This window comes from Sceloporus occidentalis, unplaced genomic scaffold, assembly GCF_023333645.1.
Source record: "Sceloporus occidentalis isolate IW3139 unplaced genomic scaffold, rSceOcc1.0.p SCAF_24, whole genome shotgun sequence".
Classification (NCBI taxonomy): Eukaryota; Metazoa; Chordata; class Lepidosauria; order Squamata; family Phrynosomatidae; genus Sceloporus; species Sceloporus occidentalis.
In genome coordinates, this window is record NW_028317004.1 from 8,084,013 (window position 1) to 8,106,175 (window position 22,163).

A 22,163-nucleotide genomic window follows, 5' to 3' on the forward strand; every position below is an offset into this window, starting at 1 on the left:
GATGTTATGTATATCTAGTTATTCTGGTGAACATTTTGATAAATGTTCTTATCGTAAAAACAACAAATAGAATGGTGGAATCATTGGGAACATTGTTTTTATTGCCATAGTGATCAGATCAGCCTCCAAACTGCACCAAAATAACTTTTTTATTACATTAAATTACATTTATTTATAAAGTGCCAGGTGAAAAGTAACAATACAATGAATTTGATACTAACATTGAAACATACAAAGACATACGAATACAGAAGAAAAAAAGAGCCCTGCTCTTGCGAGCTCACAATCTAAGTTAAAGGGAAATTAGACAAAAGGAGAGGGCCTGTTGAGTGAGAATGGTTTGATTGTAGAGACGGTGAAGTGGAGAAGGCAGAAGCATGTAGATCATTACGGTGGGACGTACCGATGGATTATTAAGCATGTTTGCATTGGAAGCAAATTTAGGCTATTAAAAGGGGAGGTTGTATACTTTTATATTTATTGAGCATTTAAAGTTAGCGTATGTAGGATTACCTCGACAGAACGATGCAGGGATTCCAAAGAATAGGTACAGCAACAGTAAAATCCTGGGTACATGAATCGGAAGGGGTGATAAAATCAGAGGAAAGACACAAGTTAAAAGTATTGGGACACCTAACCATCCAAGATTTTGGAGTGTTTCTATGGGTATTTTTGCAACTCATCCAGTAGAGCTTTTATGAGGTCAGGCACTGATATTAAGAAGGCCTGGCTTGCAATCTCTGTTCCAGCTCAACTCAAAGGTGTTCAATGGGTTGCGGTCAGGGCTTTTTGGGGGCCAGTCAAGTTCTTCCACATCCATACATGCCTTTATGGACCTTACTTTGTGCACTGAGGCACAGTCATGCTTCCACAAACTAGTCCCACATAGTTGGTAGCATTGTCCAAAATGTCTTGGTGTGTCCCCCTCAGGGCCATCCCAAGACATAATGCCGACGCCAATATCTACCCTCCCTCCTTATTATCTACCCTCCCTCCCTATTATTTACCCTATCCCCCCCCCTTTGTACTTACCTTTAAACAGTCCTGCTTCGAGTCTCCCTGCTCTGCCACGGTGCCGGCTTGTAATGCTGAGGGGCCGTGTTCTCTAATTTATGTCTGCTGATTGGAGGCTGGACATGAACTTTTTAAACAACTGGCAGCTTTTTAATGGTGCTCAGTTGTTGTTAGCCGTTCCTAGCTACAGCTGGCATGATACCTAGCTTATCCTGAACCTTATACCTGCACCTGTTCCTGCATCCATTCCCAGACCTGTTTCTGTCTTTGCCTGACCCTTGGCCCTACTACCACCCCAATACTTTGCCCTCAAATATATATATTTATCAACATATTATTTGGACTTTGATTCCTGTTTTGCCCTCTGGTGATTATTGGTTTAACCCTGACCCGCCTTCTGTCGATATCCAGTCTTCTGCCATCTGCTAGTATCCGGTAGACTTGCGCACTTGTTTTCGTATGAATCCGTTTTTGTTCCGAATATTACTGTTTCGTCCATTCATCCAAATAACGAACGAACAAATACAACATTGGAAAATCGGTAGAAAGAAACCAAAAACTAATGTGCGCAATATGAAAATCTTTTTTTCTTTACAGTAGTGAGAGTGTGGTAAATACATTGAACATCCACTACCAGAAGTGGTAGAGGCTAATACAGAAAGGGAATTTAAACATGCATGGGCATATCCTAAATCTTTACATCAAGAAAAATGGGCAGACTTGATGGGCCACATAGTTATTTTCTGCTGTCAAATTCTATCTTTCTATGATATTGGTTTGTAAAGGGTCAAGCAGAGAAAGGAAAGAAAAATGGGTTAGGCAGTCATATATCAAACATCCTAGTAACTTGAAGGGCCAAGATAATAGGGAGACAGGATGCTAGTTAGCTAGGGATATGGCTTTTTTAAAACATGAGATGAAGGTGTATTTGAGGGGAACACTCCAGCTGAAAGACAGAGGTTAAATAGATGGGTTAGGCAAGGTGGCCTAACACTAGAAAGCAAAATGAATTCTATTGAGTATTAGTAAATTTATGAACATGTATTTTTAAAAGTATAAATACATTTAAATGTGAATATTCAATTTAGATTTTTATTATTGAATTGTTATAACCATAATTCAATTTGCTTAAATATCACAGGAATGTTAATCATACTTTTTATCATACTTTTTTAATAATATATATAATATATCAATACATACTGAAAGAAAACAAAGAAAAAATTTGAATGACTGCAAAACACAAGACCCCAAAACAATAGAATATGCAGTTATGTAGGTCACCTTGAGCATTCATGCCCCCTTTGGTTCTCCCATATGCTCAAGAGCAATGTGCAATGAATTCCAGACGAAGCCTTAGTTATAGTTAGTTCCCTGCTATTTCGGCATAAAACCAAACCAATCAACTCTGCAATGCAATACAAAACAACAGCAAATTGCAACATTTTAATATGTGGCTGTAATACGGTATATATAAAAACATTATTATATCGCCTTTGGCTTAAAATGGTTTTGCCCTTTTGTCACAGTTAAAAAAACCCAAAACCTATTTCATTCAAATCTTGCATTGTGGTAAAACTAAAAGGAGTGCCTGATCTGGCTGTCACACAATAATGGGATACTTTCTTAGTAGATATTATTTTTGTATCGGTGTGTAGATAGATTATTTGTGTTTTAAACAAGGTAGGGTATGTTAATACAAGCTACATCTGCATGGGAATGTCCTTCCTGTTCTCATTTCATAAAATGAAAAATATGCATACATTTATTTTTTCACTTTATTTTTTTCTACTAAAATGATATCTCACTGTAATAGAATTGTATTCTCTGTGCATATTTCTTTGTACATTTATACATTTATGTTTATGCGTACATGCAGTAATACTTGTGCTTCTTGTAAACTTAGCAGGACATGGAAAGAGGGCATTAGCTCACTAAACCAATCCATCAAGTCACAGTAAGGGACCTATGATAGTGTTCATTTACTGTAAGCAGTCATATGAACAGGGGGGTCTATTCATTAAACTGTTTGCGAGTTGGCAAAAAATGCACATTTGAAGCCGCAGATCATCACTCATATCTTACAATGACTCAAATGCGGAACAGTCGAGTTGATGTAAATTAAAAAAAACTTAAAAAATAATTAATAATAAGCTCTGACCTTTATCTGAAGATAAAGGAAATTGTGGTAATTAGGCTCAGTTTAGTTCTGAGATAGGGGGGTCCCCATCTGAATGCTTAAGTTCCTGAAAACTCTACAACTGCCCCTGGGTATTTTATACACAACTCCCTTAAAACTTTTGACAAAAGTCCCAAAAAGAAATCACTTTATACACTTTCCATAATGCATAAGCTCATATTTGCAAAAAGGCTTAGATTCTCATTAGTAGTAGTAGTCTTACAAAGGGGAAAGTGAGGCCACCATTAAGTTCGACCCTCTTTGACCATCCTCTAAAGAAATACCACTGTAGGTACAGAAAAGTTTTTGGTTGAATTTAAAAAGCAGTTCCTGAGTACAGAGCATCATGTTACATTACTTCAACTAGGTGTACTAATAAAATACATTAAGTCCAACTAAGAGTAATGTATGAAGTTAATATATTATTATTATTTATATGCAGGGCCGGCCCAAGGCAAAATGCCGCCCGGGGCGAATTTTAAAATGCTGCCCCCCCTTATCTACCCTTCCTCTCCCTCCGTCCCTGCCGCCCCCCCTCATTATGTACCCTTCCTCTCCCTCCGTCCCTGCCGCCCCCCCCATTATCTACCCTTCCTCTCCCTCCGTCCCCCCCCCCTTGCACTTACCTTTCAGCAGTCCTGCGGCGAGTCTCCCTGTTCGGTCTTGGTGCCGAGACCGAACAGGGAGACTCGCCGCAGAGGAGAGAGAGAGGGGCGCCGAGCGGGTACTGACAGCTTGGTAAGCGAAAACCACTCGGCGCCCCTTTCTCTCTTTCGCTTTTTTCACTTGGCTCCATTGTCGAGCCGGCCCTGTTTACATGAACGTTAGATCAAGTGCACTAGTACAAATGTACAAATATGTTGTTGTTATCCCTTAGTTATATCAGTCATAATAATAATAATAATATCCATATTATATATTCCAAAGAAATACTTTTCTCTATTAGGTATTAAAACAGCGGTGAGATGAAAACAACAGTCTCTAAGATCAAGTGGAGAAAAATCCTAAACAAATATATACCTACTTATGTATTTATTGAAATATAATTGCGTCTTTTTTGTCTGTACGGCCAAGATCAGAGAGGATGCTGGATCCTTATGTTTATAATGTAGAATGAAAATAGATATCTACAGGAGCTGAGATACTTTCGCTCCGGGGATTTTCTGATTTCCATTCTGATTGTTCATCTTATGTTTCAGCTTCAGCCCACTGCATTTCAAGCTGAGACCTGGTTCTTGGTACAGCTGGCACAATTCCAGATCATGGATACAGAAGAAAAGGCACACTGTGAATTTCTCTTTTTTGAAGTAGGAAAGAAAACCTTGTGGGTGGGTGGAAATCTGATTGATTAAGAACATCCAAGACACTACGTTTAGTTAGAATAATGATTTGAGAACTGAGCTCAACCACAGGGTGGCTGAACAGTTGCCTCTAAAGGTGATGGGTATCAGAAAAAAAAAGACCTCTCACTGTTAGTAAAAGGAACATTCACTGATACCCTGTTGCACTGCCAGCATGTGTTCCATGACTATTGCTTTCTGTACTCTCAAAACCAACTTGCCTATGTGGCTGTAAATGAGCAATTGCTTGTATACCCTTTAAATTGGTGTAATCCAACATAATTAGATATACAGTAAAATGGTGGTAGTACCAAAAAAATTACATAAACACAAAAACAACCGTGCGGACAGTATAAAAAATTAGTTTTAGTTTAACATAACTAAAAGAGGAAGCTATTCACAATGGTGAAGGTGCCGTGAAACACCTGGAGAGATCCAGTATTGGCCTGGCAAGTTAAATTGGCATGGCACTTTAAGGCCAGTGGTCAATAAACCATAGGTGTTCATATGCATGCCACATATTTACAGAAGACTGCCAGTCTGGGTTTAGAGATAGCACACAAATACAAGGAGCCCAATTTGTCGTTGTGGAATGTAGTGGATTTAGATAAGGAATTGGTGGCCAATAGTCCTCCAGGTGAGCAGTTTCAGTTGATACGTATTCCATTTACAAAATAAATCTCAGACTGCATACCATGCACATAGATTTTTTTTTCTGTATATTGTGCATTTTCATGTTCCACTGGCTCCAAAGAGTATGTATACAGAGATTAAAAAAAACATATATGAAGCTAAAAAATCAAATTTAAAAGAAAGGATAAAACGCTATAAAAAAACCCTGTTCTATAAATATACCTGCTCAAAGATATCAATAAGACTCTGGTTGTGCTCATTTATTGAGCAGAATATGATGGCTGACAGCAGACTCCTGAACCAAATGACATACCAAGCCAAAAATGCCCATGGTCACTTTATGCGTAATTTCATATGAGATTACCTTACTTTTTTTACAACAGTGCTAGAATACTGTGGGTCACAGTAAGTGGTGGCTGTCCAATTAAAACAAGCAACAAGCAAAGAATACATTAGGCCAAGAAAACATCTTCCTATTTAGCTAACATGTTTCTTTCCCTAAAGGTGCTACAATCAATTGATGAACTGTGAAATTCTAAGCATTCAGGGCCTACATAATTGTCTACTATTTATTGTTTATACTAAGAGCCTTTTGTACTAAATTTTAAGACTTAATAAATAAAATTATATTTTCAATTTTGGACATTCTATTTATTTTCATCTAATAGAAGATTAACCACAGCTGTCCTTCACCATAACCAATAGAACAGATTTATAACAGATGTATGCCACTAGATTAGTCACCATAATTAGACCACCCTCCAAGAGACCAATTAAAATGAAATATATGTTTTCACTACTGTGATTTTTTGCTCCTGTTTCATCTTTAGAATGCGCATCACATATCAAGGGATTGTTCTCAAAATGTCTGGTTACTTTGAAGTCTAAATCTATGTAGTAGAGAACAATGAACAGCTATAAAATACGGATGCTATATATCTAAGCTGGAAACGTAATGATACTAGTTTTGGTATTCTGTATGATTAGGTTATGCTGGTTGTTATTATCCTTTGTGGTTTGACATAGTTGTTAAGGGTTGTTATTGCTCAGGAATACTACCTTAAAATCTAAAAAGTGATACTGATGGAATTAAGCTAACGGAATATTTTCATTATTTATATAAAAATATTGCACATGGGTTTATGTACAAATACAAACACATACAAACACATACAGTACATACATACATATGCATATGCTTACACAGGGATGTATTCTGGCCTAGGCCTAGGACGGCAGTCCAAAGAAAAAAGCGATTCAATTGTTTCAGCACTGAACCTGATGCAGTCAATCAGAATTCTCATTGCCAATCGTTCTTGTTCTTCTCCCTGAGAACGCACAACGTAAATTGTTGGTGCTATATGTATAAAAGATAATATTAATACTATAGTAACAGAAAACAGAAAGTAGTTACAAAACAGGGCGTGGTTAGAACGGATATTATTAACTAAACCTTCCCTTATGTCTTTACACATTTTTATTTTTAATATTATTCTTGCCAGTAAATCCTCACAACTGATACAATCCACTATTCTCTTACCTGATAATATCAAATTCCGGCAATAGTCTCTTTCCATAAATTTTTGTACAAGGTGCCTTGCTTGTTCTTGGTATAAATTATTATTGCTACGTATTCTTTTTAATCAAAGAAATTGACCCTTGTCAATCCCCTGAAAAAGATGATGGGGTGGCAGGAACATCTATGCAATGTTCTTTGAGTTGGGCTTCCTGTAGACATCTGCACTAACATGACCCGATTTAAAATGACATCCAAATAATGTACTTCTGTCGGATGAAACTCAAATGTGAATGAAAGATTACACTTATTAGCATTTAGGTCAGTCACAAACCTGGTGGCCCCTTGTAGATCACCTGTCATATAATAATAAGGTCATCTATGTACCTATAATAATGTACAATCCTGTTTCTAAATTGATCAGATTCACCAAAGATATAAACCCACGATCCTAAAAATAAAATAGCAAAACATTATGCAAATTTGACCCCCATCGCCATTCCCCATTTCTGCAAATAATTATCCTCGAACAAAAAGTAATTGTGTGTTAACAACAAATGAATAGCTCTTAACAAAAAAATCAATAAAGGGGAGTTCATAGGTATATCTTTCCATCAATATACTTTTAATTGCATTAATATACTGTCTTCTAAATGTGGAATACTCAAATAGATGGACACTGCATCTAATGTGAGCCATTTGAAATCTGAAATCCCACTTAGTCCCTGTACCACCTGTAGTAGATGTTTGGTATCCCTAAATTAACTTGGTAGACTTGTGACCAATCCCTGGAGATAGTAGTCCATTTAGGGACTCCACTCCAGAGACTATGGATCTTGTACACTTTCGTAGATGGTAAAATACCAGTATTTGGGTCTTTCTACAATAAGATAATTACTACTTATTTGGTAAAGATGCTTTCAGACGAGCCGTTGTCTATTAGTGATTTAAGATGCTGCAAAAAAGTACACAGTTGGATTGTTACTTAGATTAATATATGCTTCCATATCTGACAATTGTCTAAGGGCCTCATTCCTATAATCTACAACAACTATGGCCCCACCCTTGTCTGAATGTTTAATAACAATGTTCATTGTACCTTTAAAGAGAGTCACAAACATTGTAGAAACGGCCCTGACAAATTATGGTGAATGGGTACTTTATTCTTTTTGTTTGTTTTTTTATATATTATTCTTTATAAACATGTGGCCAAAAGATTTGAAAATATATTTAATACCGTATTTGCTCCATTAGAGGACGACCCTGATTATGAGACGACCCCCCGAAAAATTTGAATATTAATTTAGAAAAAAAGAAAAAGCCTGGATATAAGACTACTCTATAGGAAAAAGTTTTACTAGCAAATATTAAGTCACATGTAAACTATTTTTTCATATTTAATAAAAACTATGATTGAGAAAAATGCATTTTTTGTTTTTGTTTCCTCCTATTTGCCAACCTGCCACACAGCTTGCTATTCTGCCCCCAGATATGCCTTAAACCCCCCTATGCCTATATGCCCCCCAACTTACCGATGAATCCCTAGGCTTGTCCCCCGTGCTCCAGACTGCGCACAAACAACCTCCGCTGCCAGGCTTCTATGACTGAGCACCGGAAGGTCACCTCACGCCGTTGCTCTGTCATTCAACGGCTTCCAGAGAGGAGGAGGAGCGCTGCAGGGGATCTGGATCTTAGTCTTGTAGTCTATTCTGTAGGGTCTAATATTAATATATATGGGCAGCAGGGTATAATATAAGTATATATTGGCAGCAGGGGCTAATATTCATGTATATTGTCAGCAGGGTCTATTATTAAAGAATGAAAAATAACTGCCAGTTCATATATATTGCTATATAAAGCGGCAGTCCAGCAATCATATGCACTTTAATGTATCTAATAGCCAAGAGGTCCTTTAAAAATTGGGTTGTATCTCTTTTGCAAAAGCATCAACTTTTATTTTTAACATTATTATTATTATTATTATTGAAGACTGTATTAAAGTAGCCACAGAGTACCTTAATATGCTCTAGTATGTTCTATTTCTCATCGGATCTGGTTGGTTTGCATTTTTTTCCTATAAAATTACAATGGAATAAAAATTCATTATTTAAATTTTCAGATCTCTTAATGGGACTATAGAAAATCTAATGTTGCTTACTTAACTTAACAATATAGCCTATTAAAATATATAGGTACAGTTTGTATCTCTAGAGGAATAGCTTGCTGAAAAATATATTGTTAACGGCAAATAATGAAGCACATGCAGGCAAAGCACAAACATTATCAAAGAACAAAATAATATAGAACCCCTCTAAAGAATGAAAACAAGTAGCAGAATGAGGACTTGCAAGAGCAACAGTGATAAACAATAAGCAAAGAAATTAATCTGCATGAACCAGCTATTCAACAATTACAATACATGGGACATTAGTTAAATTATATAAGCTGACTACTTTACCTAAGGTCACTCATGTAATACTTTATGGTCTTCCAGTTCACTTACACTTATAATACATGTGTTCTATGGGCTGCATGGTTGAGTATACTTTGTAAGATGAGCATAAGTGGGAAAGATAAAAAACCTCTCAATGTAGGCATTATCATTAAATTGTATTTTGAATTTAGGCTTACTAGTAGATTATATATCATTTTGGCATCTGTATTTTTATGTTGTAGATGCAATTTGTTTTAAACATCTGAGCTGTTATACTAAAGAACTCTTTAACCCCTTTGCGACTGGTGACGTACCAGGTACATCATGAAAGATGTCCCTAGAGGACCAATTACACACCTGTTATGTGTTTTAGGTAAAAAAAACATTTAAGAACAACATACCACTGAGTTTTTTATTTACTCATGCTACGATCAGATCATTCTTGCTCAAGCACTCCTTCTCATTCTGCTTCATTACCCCTCAACCGCCTAATAAATTATAACTTGCAAGAGCACGGGCTTCTTTTTATTGTCAAAATATATATTGTAAATTTTAATGTTACTGTTTACTAGACTAGCGCATTTGTGAAATTATAATTTTAGCAAAATTTGTCAATTTCGTTAAATGGTCTGAAGGTCCAAAATTGTGGAGGGACTCTGAAAAAAAGAAAAGCAACATGAAGCAGAAAGTTCTGAATTGTGGTGTGCATTTTGTTGCTTTTCTTGCTCTCGCACTGTCGCCAAATCTCTCTCTATTTTACTCACTCTTTCTCACACTCCCTTTTCTACTGACCGCGTCTGTGTTCCTGTATCCTTTTCTGCAGCTCTGCTTCTTCTCTTGCCTCTTCTTGTTCTTCTGTGTTCTTTCTTCATCCACTTTTCCCGTTATCAACTCCATTAACCAAGCTTCCCGGAGTCCTAGATTGCGCACCCTCTTTCCTGATTGGAGAAACGGGGAGAGGCTGTGACGCGACATGACTCCACCCTTTTGCGAAAGAACTCCAAGAGGCCAGAATATTGCACACAGATTCGTAAAGAAAGGGAAGCATTTCTGCACCTCTCTTTCTCCTCAAATCTGTCTGCGTTATTCTGGCTTCATGGAGTACTTTTGCAGAAGGTAGAGAGACATTGAGAGAGAGTAAATAAGAGCATGAGAGTAAATGAGAGTGTGAGAGCATAACAGAACATGACAGAGTGTGATAGAGGATACAGGAGTGTGAGAGTGAGTGAGAGAGAGTGAGTGAGGGTGAGTGACAACACATTTTGTTTCTAAATGGAAAAAGCCCTCTGAATTTTGTCCGAACACAAAAGGGCAGGAAATTGTCCACAATTGAATGGACAAAAAATGTTTTCAAATCATTTTTGATCTATGTGCGCAAGTTTACTTTTTAGTGTCTTCACATTGTAATAGTGCTAAGAAATCTGTAAGTGCCCTGTAAATAAATGCAATGCAGTGATATGAGGTGATATGATTGTATAATACAATACATACTGTTCCATTTTCTTTAATCGGTTTTGGTTTTAATGAAAATGTCTAAAGGATGAAACTGGTGTACTTATTTTTTGCTGCAAGCCAGACTTAAAATATATGAACAGTTCAAGCATTTTCATTGATGATCGATTCAACCTGTTACTTCCCTTGCCTACAGCAAATCAAGATAAACCATTCATATTTTAAGAGAAACTTTAAGAGATGCAGTAAAGGTTGGACCAAGAGTCCCATTTTGTCTTACAGCAGCATTCACAAAACTGCTCCATCGTCCTTTTATCACTGTTGTATTTGGACAAAAAACATGACACATTCCACATGTGCCAATACACGTGCCAAACCATACATTTCCTTAAAAATATCTACAAAAAAGTAACTGCTCTTGGCAGAATTGATTACTGGTTAAGATTTGTAAACATTAGTTGAAACTGTGTTACTTTGGTGATGTATATTAACTATAATGTTATTTTTTTCCCAAAAATATTATTCAAGCTGTAAACTAAAATACAAAATGTTTTATTTTTTATCCCAACTATTTGACACAAAACTAACTACAGAACTCATTGGCGCTATAAAATGTATCAACTTTGACTAAAGACTCCAGTTTGTGAAACTAAAGGTTTTTATGCAGTTCTGCACTTTTCGACTCCTAATTTGGATCTGCCGTTTCGGTGTGATTATGCATAGAAAAATGCTTCATGTCGATTTGAGTCTGTAGTAGCGGCTTGTGTAAAAGGCATTAACAAGCTTAAAAGGTATTGCACAAGTTATCCTACCAAGACTTTTATGCTGACTGTAGGGAATTCACAGAGTTCCTGTATTTTCATGGGGGAATTAGCAGAAGATGCACTGGTGTAATATATTTTATTATTGTTACATCTCGGAGCAGTAGGTGCCATTATGTTGACTCTTTTTCTCTTTCTTAATATTTTAAGCATACTTCTACCTATAATACAGTACAAGTATTTTTTTGTTTATAAAATTCACTATGCTGTTACTTTTTAACTATGAAATTACATTTACATTTGACTTTGCCAGAATAATATATTTTTCTCAATTAATTCTTAGCAGGTGCATCTCCGATTGTAGGTCTGCTCAAAACAAAAGTCCCAAGGAGTAGAAGACCCCATCAGAGTACATGTCTAAGTGGGGTGGAATATTTTGACTTGTTTCGATTTTTTGCCTCTCATACAGCAGATGCCTAATAAGAAAGGACTCAATTTTCCTCCAATATAATATATTCAGCAGTCCAAATGTTGATTTATTGGCTCAGGTCACATGGTTATTTAACCTCAATGAAAGCAATAGGTAGGACCAACAATTTAACAAATGCTTAAAGGACCTGATTGAGGAACTATTACATTGGAGCAAATTATGTCTTCACGTGCATATTTCCCCCAAAAAAGGAAAATTTGTTATAGGGCATTATATTTTGATCTTTATTGTGGTGGCAAAAAAATCTCCTAAAAAATTAAATATATTTGTGTAATTTGGTTATTTTAGACACATTTACTTTTTCTGGTGTAATGTACTAAATATAAAGTAATTAAACCAATTTGCAAATTGTACATATAAAATATTTGATTTTTAGCACAGTTAAACTGTAATAATAATTGTACCTAGCAACTCCCCGTATCTGCCCCAGAATTGGTGGATATTTTATCTCTGGCTTTTAGAGCAATCTCCAGATCATCAACATGTTTGTCTGCCCTTTTTCCAGTAAGTCACTGCAAAAACCCACTAATTAACCTTTGCCTGTTGACCTTCCCATGTTTGGCCCACATATGAGAGAAGATGATGGGAGGTTACCATAAAGGTTCCCAGTTATATTATAGGCATACGGAAAATCTTGGTGCATCCTTGGACAATGCACATAGAGAAAATCTTTTAGGTACGCGTCTGGTGCTAGTGCAGTGGTTTTCAGTGACTAATCAGGATTAAATAAAGATCAAAGCCAATAAAGCATGAATGACATCATGGATATATTTCTTCTAATCATTTTAGTTATAAGCTCATTTGTATTATGTTTTCTAAGCCTGAATTAACTACAGCTCATTTCTTCCCCCGCAGATGATTTTACAGAAGTAACTGCATTTTGAAAACGGCCATGAGAGATAATGTGTTGAGACCTGACCTGAATCAATTAAAGCCTGACCTTTTTTATTGCTTCAGGGTATATTAACCAACATTTGTAAAGACATTTTCCAGAATAGGATAAAAACGTGTAATGGGAAGGTTGTGTAATAAGCATCGGAAAGGCATTTTTATTATTCTAATAGATTTTTTAGTAAAGAATTATTACAGATTAGAAAACACACACAACCCTGTAAGTAGAGCATGTTACAGTTTTTTATGTAAGCAATAGTTGAGGTTTCTGGATGGCTATGATAGTATTTATATGTGAAGTAACAAAGCTGCCCCTATGTGAAGTAACAATTTAAACCCTTAACGTCCATTGCCGGGTCAGGCACGTCATGCAAAACGGTCACTTAACGACCTATGACGTGCCTGACACGTCATGAGACTTAAACAAGCTTAGAAAGTGATCAACGATCACTTTCTAAGCTTAAACGGTGTTGCTGTAATGCCTCGATGTCGAGGCATTCAGCAACACCGAGATCGGCATGATGGGCCATGTCAACATCCGCCATACATTGTATGGCGGCAGACGCCCGTTTTAAAAGCGTTTAGGAGGCGATCAACAATCACCTCCTAAACTTCAATGGTGTCGCTGTAATGCCTTGATCAGGAGGCATCCAGCGACACCAAATACTTACCCCAGGGCGTGCTGTGACCGCTCCGGAGAGCGGTCACAGCCGCAGCTGCACGTAGTCTTCGCCATCCGCAAGATGGCGGCGGCCCGGGAAAAAAAATAATAAAGTTGAAAAAGTTTGCTAGACGGTCTCCAGACCCTCTAGAGAACTCTGGCTCCACTTGCAGGTTGAATACAGGTACTGCATTAAACCATACAAGTCCATGGAGCCCAGCTTTCTAATCACTATGTGATTAGTAAAATAAAAAAAAAATAAAAAAAAAAGGAAAAAAAGAAAAAGCTTAAAAAATACATGGTAACATTTAAAAATTATTATGCTTTAGAGGAACTATCCAGTTCCAGCAAAATGTTAAAAAAAAGTCCAAAAAGAGTAAAATAAATAAAATAAAAAAATAAAGTTTATTATTATGAGCAAGTGCTAAAATTAGCGCTGTATCTTCCCAAAAATCCTGACATGGAAAAATGTAAATAAAAGCATTTCAAATACCCAACGGGTGTCTAATTTAAAAAAATGAATGGTTTGATGGGGTAAATTGGAGTGGCCGGGCTCAAAGATAGGGCATAGGCACAGACTGACCGAAATGGGGGGGGGGAAGCGCACCTCCAAAATGTGGCATTTTAATCCCAAACACCAGACAAACCCATACATGTGGGGTATGACTGAACTCGGGAGATGTTCCTGAACACATGTTAGGGTGTTGTTTGATAGTGACGTATACCTGGAGCTATAAATTTATACCCAAAGTACAATTTGTGTGAAAAAAATAAAAAAAAAAATACTACCACAAAGTGTGGCAAAGGCTGGTGGTAGAATCTGATGCATGGAAAGGGTTAAATACTACCATTTTAAGTACCTTGGGGTGTCTAGTTTTCAAAAATATATGGTTTTATGAGGTAAATTGTAGTGGCCAGGCTCAAAGATAGGGCATAGGCACAGACTGACCAAAATAGGGGAAAAAAGCGCACTTCCCAAATGTGGCATTTTACCTCCCAACAACCCGACAAACCCATGCATGGGGGGTATGACTGTACTCGGGAGATGTTGCTGAACACATATTGGCTAGGAGGGCCCTGCGGCCGCTGACGGCTGAATTGCAGAGACTCGGTGTGCCATACCGTTGGGGGCACCCTTTCGCCCTGATCATTCATTACGACAATAGGTCTCTTGTCATTAAGCACTACCAGGACGTCGGCGACGCTCTGCAGTTTCTGGGCTTTCCTGATCTACGCATCTCGGACTGGTCGTCTGCGGACGCGGTTCTCGGCTCTCTTCGCACCCCAGTTCTGCCGCCTCGGAGCCAGGGTCGTCTGGATCTGCCACACAGGGAATCTCTGCGTCGCCGGGTCTCCCATACGCAGCACGCCCTGGCTTCCCGTCGCCTGGGTGACATTGAGGAGTAGCTGGTTGTGAGTCTCTGCATTGTTGCAGGCATCACCCTTGTCTCACTTGTTATTTCCTCACGCACTCACTAGACTCTCGTTGGGACTTTCTTGTTGACATATACCTAGTTCTCGGCTTCCACACCCCCGCCGTACACACACACATTTTCCACACTGGGGCTTTTACTTAATTTTTTATTTTTTTTTCCCCATACATGCACCTGCCTCCTATTGCAACCATTGGTGCTACAGCCTCCTTACCTGGCGGTCCCTGGTACCCTATCTGTTTGCCACTTGGTGCCCCGCTACTCACTCACATGATGCACCCCTGGTGCAGCAGCCTTACCAGGTCTACTTTCTACGCTCCCCTTTCGTGGGGTTGTTACACTCTACTTACACTATACACATTTACCCTCTGCTGCCACTGTGACCTGTTGTGTCACATTTCTCCCATGGTTGTGGATGCTCTCTTACGTTTATCTGTTGGTGGGGTTTTTTTTTTTTAAATTTTTTTTATTTTTTTTCTCGTGGTCGTATGGTTCCTTTTTTCGCTGACTTACATTTTAAACACCATGCGTATGAACCAAACATGTTTAAATCACATCTAGGTGCCTGAGTTTTTAACCTAGTTGTTTAACTACACGTTCTATATGCATTGATTACCATTTGTTTCTCAGCTAGTTTTCTTTCCCACAATACCGTGTGTCGAGCCTTCATGATCGTCCAACTGTACATTGTATACATACTACGGTATATGATCTATGCTGATCCCGCGGTAATATGTTTCCTTTTTTCGCTGAATTCGGTTTTACACACCATGCGTGTGAACCACAAATGTTTCAAACACATCTATATGCCTGAGATTTTACCTAATTAAGTACTTGCGAGTTATATAAAGATTACCATTTGTTTCTACACTTGCTTTTCTTTTCAAAATACTGTGTGTCGAGCCTTCATGACCGTCCAACTGTACATTGTATACATGCTACGGTATATGATCTATGATGCTCTATGTGATAATTCCCCCCCCCCCGCGGTAATATGGTTCCTTTTTTCGCTGAATTAAGTCTTACACGCCAAGCGTATGAACCAAATATGTTTAAGCCAAATATATCTGCCTGAGATTTTACCTAATTTAGTAACTGCGAGTTATATATGACAAGATTACCTTTTGTTTCTAACCTAGTTTTTCTTTTTGGAAAATATTGTGTGTCGAGCCTTCATGAGCGTCAAACTGCGGATTGTATAACTACTACATATGTTCTGTGGGGTAGCTCTGGCTCCCTCCAACACCTATGTCTGCAAGTGGTGATAGGAAATGGTTTATGATACTCTCATTTGTTTGTTTCTATTTGCTGTTGCATTGTTTATTCTTTTCTAATTCCGTGGCTGTCAGTCCCTACCTGCCGTGGTATGCCACATGATTTATCTACGGGACGGTTTCCCTGTTGATCACTGTCCAGGTTGCATGGCCTGTTATTATCCGCCCCTCCTGTCTTCTTATCTCTCTTTGCGGTCCTTACGCTTTCTGTCTTGGGTGCGGTTTTCCAGGTGGGTGTAGTTGGTGTCTTTCTCCTCTTTTCCCCCCTTTCCTTCTCCTCTCCTCAGTCCTCCCCCTTCCTGTGTCTCCCATCCCTCATTTCTGTTCTTTGACCCGTACACCCCCCCTTTTTTTTTTTTTTTCGCTGTCGCCGTTGTCTTAGTTGTTGTCGTTGTAGTTGTCGTTGTTTGTGTCCCTCTCCATTTCCGTGTGGTGTCCGACATGGCTGCTGGTCTGAATCTCCTTTCTATTAATGCGCGTGGTCTGAATACCCCTGAAAAACGCTCCTCCCTTCTACGAGACCTTAGGAGTGGAAGGATTGATGTTGCTTTCGTGCAGGAGACGCACTTCTTGAAATCTAAGGCCCCCAGACTGACTACTCGATTCTTTCCCACTGGGTATTTTAGCGATAATCCTTCTGCAAAGACCAAGGGGGTGGCGGTGCTTTTTTCTAATCGGCTTCCATTTCACTTGCTTGATACTCGAGAGGATCCCGAGGGGAGATTTTTACTGGTGAAGGGGATGATTCTGCAGCAAGCCTATACCTTTGCCAACGTCTACCTCCCTAACAGAGGTCAGCATGTTGTTCTGCGTCGAGTCTTTCGGGAGTTGGAGGGCTTCCAAGAGGGGATTTTGGTGCTAGGGGGTGATTTCAATGTGACTTTACACCCACTTCTACTGGCTCTTCGTAAGATTTCGGGCATGCTCTTGGAGCATCGATTATTGGACTGCTGGAGGGCCTTGCACCCTACAGACCGGGATTATACCTTCTACTCTATGTCTCATCACTCCTAGTCTCGCATTGACTATTTCTTTCTTCCCTGTCAGCATGCCTCTCTCTTACGTAACTCCGCTATTGGGGTTACCACTTGGTCTGATCATGCCCCGGTCTTGCTTTCGTTGCTCTCCCCACTGGCCCGCCCTCCTGAACGTTCCTGGCGCCTCAATGAGGCGATTCTCTCTGATGCTGCTGTTAGTGCAGAGGCTTTGGAGATTCTCCGTCGCTATTTTGCAGAGAACTCGCTCCCTGAAACCCCGTTGCTGACCGTCTGGGAGGCACATAAGTGCGTGATCAGGGGTCACTTTGTCAGTGTCTGCTCTCAACGTAAGCGTCAGGCGGCGGCTAGGATTGATGAACTTTATGGTAAGATCGCAGTGGCGGAACGGGCTCATAAGTCCTCTGGTTCGGGATCTGACCTTCAGCTCTTGCTTACTCTGAGAGGTGAGTTAGCCTCTATTCGTAATTATAAGATGCAGCGATCCTTCGCGCGCTCTAGGGCTCTGTTCTATGAACACAGGAATAAACCGGGCAAATTCCTTGCTAGGGCCCTGAGGGCGACTCGGAAGTCGGTGTATCTCTCCAGAATCCGCTCCTCTGACGGCCAACTTCGTTCGCTTCCTTCAGACATTGTTGACTGTTTTAAGGCATACTATGAGAAGCTGTATAATGTGCGTCATGATGGATCGCCCTCGGCGCCCCGTATAGGGTTGGACGAGGTCCGGCATTATCTTGAGCGGACTATCCGTAAAACACTCACTGTGGAGGAGTCTGCCTCTCTTGATTCCCCGATCACGCTCCCTGAACTTTTGTTGGCCCTTAAGTCCTCCCCCTCTGGTAAATGCCCAGGCCCGGATGGGCTCCAGCTGCGGTATTATTCCACGTTCAAGGATCTCCTAGGCCCCCATTTTGTAGCCGCCTTCAATTTCATCCTCGAGGGTGGTCGTATTCACGATCACACGCTGCTGGCCTCTATCACACTCATTCCCAAAGAGGGCAAGGACCCGGACCATTGTGGCAGCTACCGCCCAATTTCCTTGCTCAACTCTGACCTGAAATTGTTTGCCAAGGTTCTTGCCAATCGCATTAAACCATTCCTGTCCTCCTTGATCCACCCCGATCAGACCGGCTTCGTCCCTGGTCGTGAAGCACGGGACAGCACTATCAGGGCTTTGTCCCTGATGCATTTTGCTAAACATACCCAAGTCCCGGCAGTCCTGCTGACGCAGAGAAGGCCTTTGACAGAGTTGATTGGTCCTTTCTGTTTGCCTCCCTAACGCGCATGGGCTTCGGCCCTGGTCTACTTGCTTGGATCCACGCCCTCTACTCTACTCCGGCGGCTCGTGTTCGCATAAATGGCACCTCCTCTGCCCCTTTCCGTATTCGAAATGGCACGCGCCAGGGTTGCCCGCTGTCCCCTCTTTTATTTGTTTTATCTTTAGAACCCCTGTTACAGTCTATCAGGAGTAACCCAGACATTAGCGGTCTTTCAATCTTGCAATTGTGCTGAAGTTCGCTCCATTCAGTCATGCTTCTCTTTCAGATGGAGTACCGACAAAATTAAAATATCTGGGGACGTGGCTATCCCCTGACTTCTCCCAGCTCTTTAGCTACAATTTCTTGCCTCTTCTTGCTGGGGTCCAGGCAGATTTGTCACGGTGGCATCGTCTGATGATTTCCTGGGTGGGCCGGATCAATGTTGTTAAAATGTCTATCATGCCTCGTGTGCTGTACCTTTTCCAGACCCTTCCCATATCTATTCCTCCGTCGTTCTTTGCGTCCTTGCGGCAGGCTCTCTTGCGGTTCGTCTGGGACTCTCGGGCCCCGCGTGTCTGATTCTCCACTCTGATTATGCCCAAATCTAAGGGGGGCTTGGCGTTGCCCTGCCCCCGCACTTATTACAGAGCGTGTGATCTTCTTCGGGTCGTGGAGTGGGCCCATGGCCCTAGTCATAAGCAGTGGGTATCTGTTGAGTCTAGCCTCCTGGGGTCTCCTGCTGGACTGCTGCCCTGGCTGTCGATTCCGACGGCTAGGTCTCTGGCCATGCCTCACCCATTTATACGGGCCACGTTGGACGCCTGGCATTCCGTGATCCGGCACACTCGACTTTCCACTATCCCCTCCCCTCTGACCGCTGTCAGAGATAACCCTGACTTCCCGCCCGGACAGGGACAGCTTCTTTTCCCTGCCCTTCCCTCTGATCGGACTGGCAGTATCCGTTCCTACTGGTCGCCTGCGGGCCTTAAGCCCTTAAATCAGCTTTCCCCTATTTTGCCTCCTTCTTTCTCCGATGTTTTCAGGTACGCTCAGCTTTGCAGTTTCTGTTGCTCTTTACCTCAGCAGCACAATCTCTCTCGTGCCCCCACTGTGTTTGAGGATCTTTGTGTGGCGCCCTCCTAATTGGCCCATGGCGTTTCCCGATTGTACAGCCTTCTCCTCGATGCTTTTAACCCTGTGCCCCCAGCGTTTATGGGTCGTTGGGAGTCTGAGCTGCGACTCACCTTCACACAGCCCCAGTGGGAGAAGATCTGTGTTCTCAATCACCGCTGTTCCAGAAGCGCCAGAGATCAAGAAATGTCGTATAAGTTGCTGGCCCACTGGTACCGCCCTCCTGCGCTACTCTCTACCTACCGTCCTGATGTTCCTAACCGTTGCTGGCGTTGTGACGCCACTCCGGGTTCCCTTCTCCACATCTGGTGGGAGTGTCCGGGTATTGTCCCTTTCTGGACTGCTATCCATTCTACGCTACACCGCTTTACGGACTCGGTTCCCCCTCTTACCCCGGAGTGTTTCCTCCTTTTCCATGTGCCCCAAACCGTTAAGCACTTTCGGAAATCGGTACTCTGCCATCTATTGGTGGCTGCCAAGGCCTTAATCCCTTTGCACTGGGGTTGTCCTGCTCCCCCCACGTTCGCTGAGTGGGTGCTCAGGGTAGAGCAGATATGTGTCCTAGATGAACTGAATCACATAGCTTCTGGGAGCATGGAGCGGTACCAGGCCACGTGGTTCTATTGGCTGTCTTTTGTGAGCGACCCTGTTATTCGTTCCTTGCTGGAGTGATCTAAGTTATGTGTGTTTCTGTTATCTTCCTCCCACCTCTTTGTTCCTTTGTCTTTCTCTGTATTTGTGTTGTTGTCTTTATGTTCCCCCTTTATTTCCTATCCTCTCCCCCCCCTTTTTTTTTTTCTTTCTCTCTCTCTCTCTCTCCCCGGCCCTCCCCGGCCCTCCCCGTTTCCTCTCCCTTCTCCCCATTTATACCCTGTCCCTTCCCTTCCTTGCCCCCCTTCCCACCCCCTTGCTACCTTTTTTCCCTCTTCCGCCTCTTCCTTCTGGTTTGCCCTGCGCCTTTCTGCAGCATCTGGGCCCTTGACTTTGGGCTTTCCTGAGTACTCTTGTAATGACTGTCTCTTCTTGCTGTACGCTTAGATTTTTTATTTTTTTTTGCGTACCCTTTTCAATTGTTCGCGAACACCGTGACTCTGCTTTGCCCGGTCATGTGCAAGCAATAACCCACACGAACTGTATTTACAGAATGTAGATCCTTGGATGTATCGGTACTGCATGTGTTATCCAGTGTGATTTTGTCACTGCACTCTATTATTGCTCTTCCTTTGTAGCGCATTGGCGCGCTGAACGTCGCCTATTTGAAAATTACCTGTCCCCCCCCTCCCTTCCCTTTTTTCCTTTCTGTACCCCCTCCCTGCATTTTTTGAAAATTACAATAAAATCTGATTTACCCTTAATGGTGTTTGATACAGTCAGTGATGTGACCGGAATGAAATGACTGAAATATATGAGAACCCAAAACAAGAAGAAAACATGAAAAAGGGAAGTGGAATGAAGGGGGCAGAAACGGAGTGCCGAAGAGAAGTAGAGTCTACATAACTTCCCAGGGGGACAATCCTTCTTTAGGACCCAAACCCTTCTGTCCATCTTTCCTCTCCTGGTGTCCTTTTTCTGGTAGCTTAGAATGTTTAGGTATGAGTAGATGTTCCCAATAGAAACACAGAAAATGTCTTTAATTCCTTAAATTGTATATATTAATGTACACTATTCTACACTATTCCCCTTCTAAATGCCTTTCTTAGTTACATAAATTATGTCACATGTCATGTAAAAAGTTTCAGTTAAGTCCTTTCTCCGGCCACGAATATAACCACAAATATTAAAAACAAATTCTAGTAATTTGAAATTGTGTAAGGTATAAGAAATGAAAGGGGAAAATATGATATTTGTTCAATATTGTGAAATATGCTAGGTAATAGTAAAAACGAAGCACACAAAGAACAGAAACATCTCCGGGCAGTACAAAAAAGAGAGAGGACAGGCAGAAATAATGTTTATTCCATGTTCTAAATTATGCAGACACATATAAAAACAAGGGAAGCCACTGTTAATAATTACTAATTGTATAACGAAATAAGCTGTAATAACAAATAATCATATAACATGGGAAGTACATGTATAGAGTATGGTGCACAGTTTTCTTTGCTTTCTTTCTTTTTTTTCTTTTCCTTTCCCCACTTAAAAACTAGCCAATCGGTTGTCTCCCAAGTAGATAATTGCATTGGATTTCTGTCATCCCTCGATTGTCATTGGCTTGTTAACTTACTTAATTTGTATTTTTCCCTTGTTCATACATCTCAGATCTTGCCATTGAATTTCCCTGCATTCTTTTCACATGATTGGCTTGACCCACAGACCATATCACATTCTTGAAAGAAATCTTCATGCTTGTCAGCTCTCTCTATCCTGCAATAATGCAACAAAAAGATTTCTTAATTGAGAATCAAGTGCATGCCACATTTAACTGTTTTTATATATATGGCGTGTCTGATTAACCATATTTAGGGGAGACACTTCAGAACAATAATATCTAAATATATATCCCAAAAGCTGTAAAATAGTATTGCCTTTGTTTATCTGTGGTCTCCTCTATACATGCTTTCCTGTCACATTGAATGCTGTGAACTTTGATTGGCATATTCTCCTAGGATGGACTCTTGAAATGGACACATTAACACTCTGTGCAGTTGATTTTCCTGATCCTAAAACAATATTATGAGAACCACATCAGCATTGAAGGTC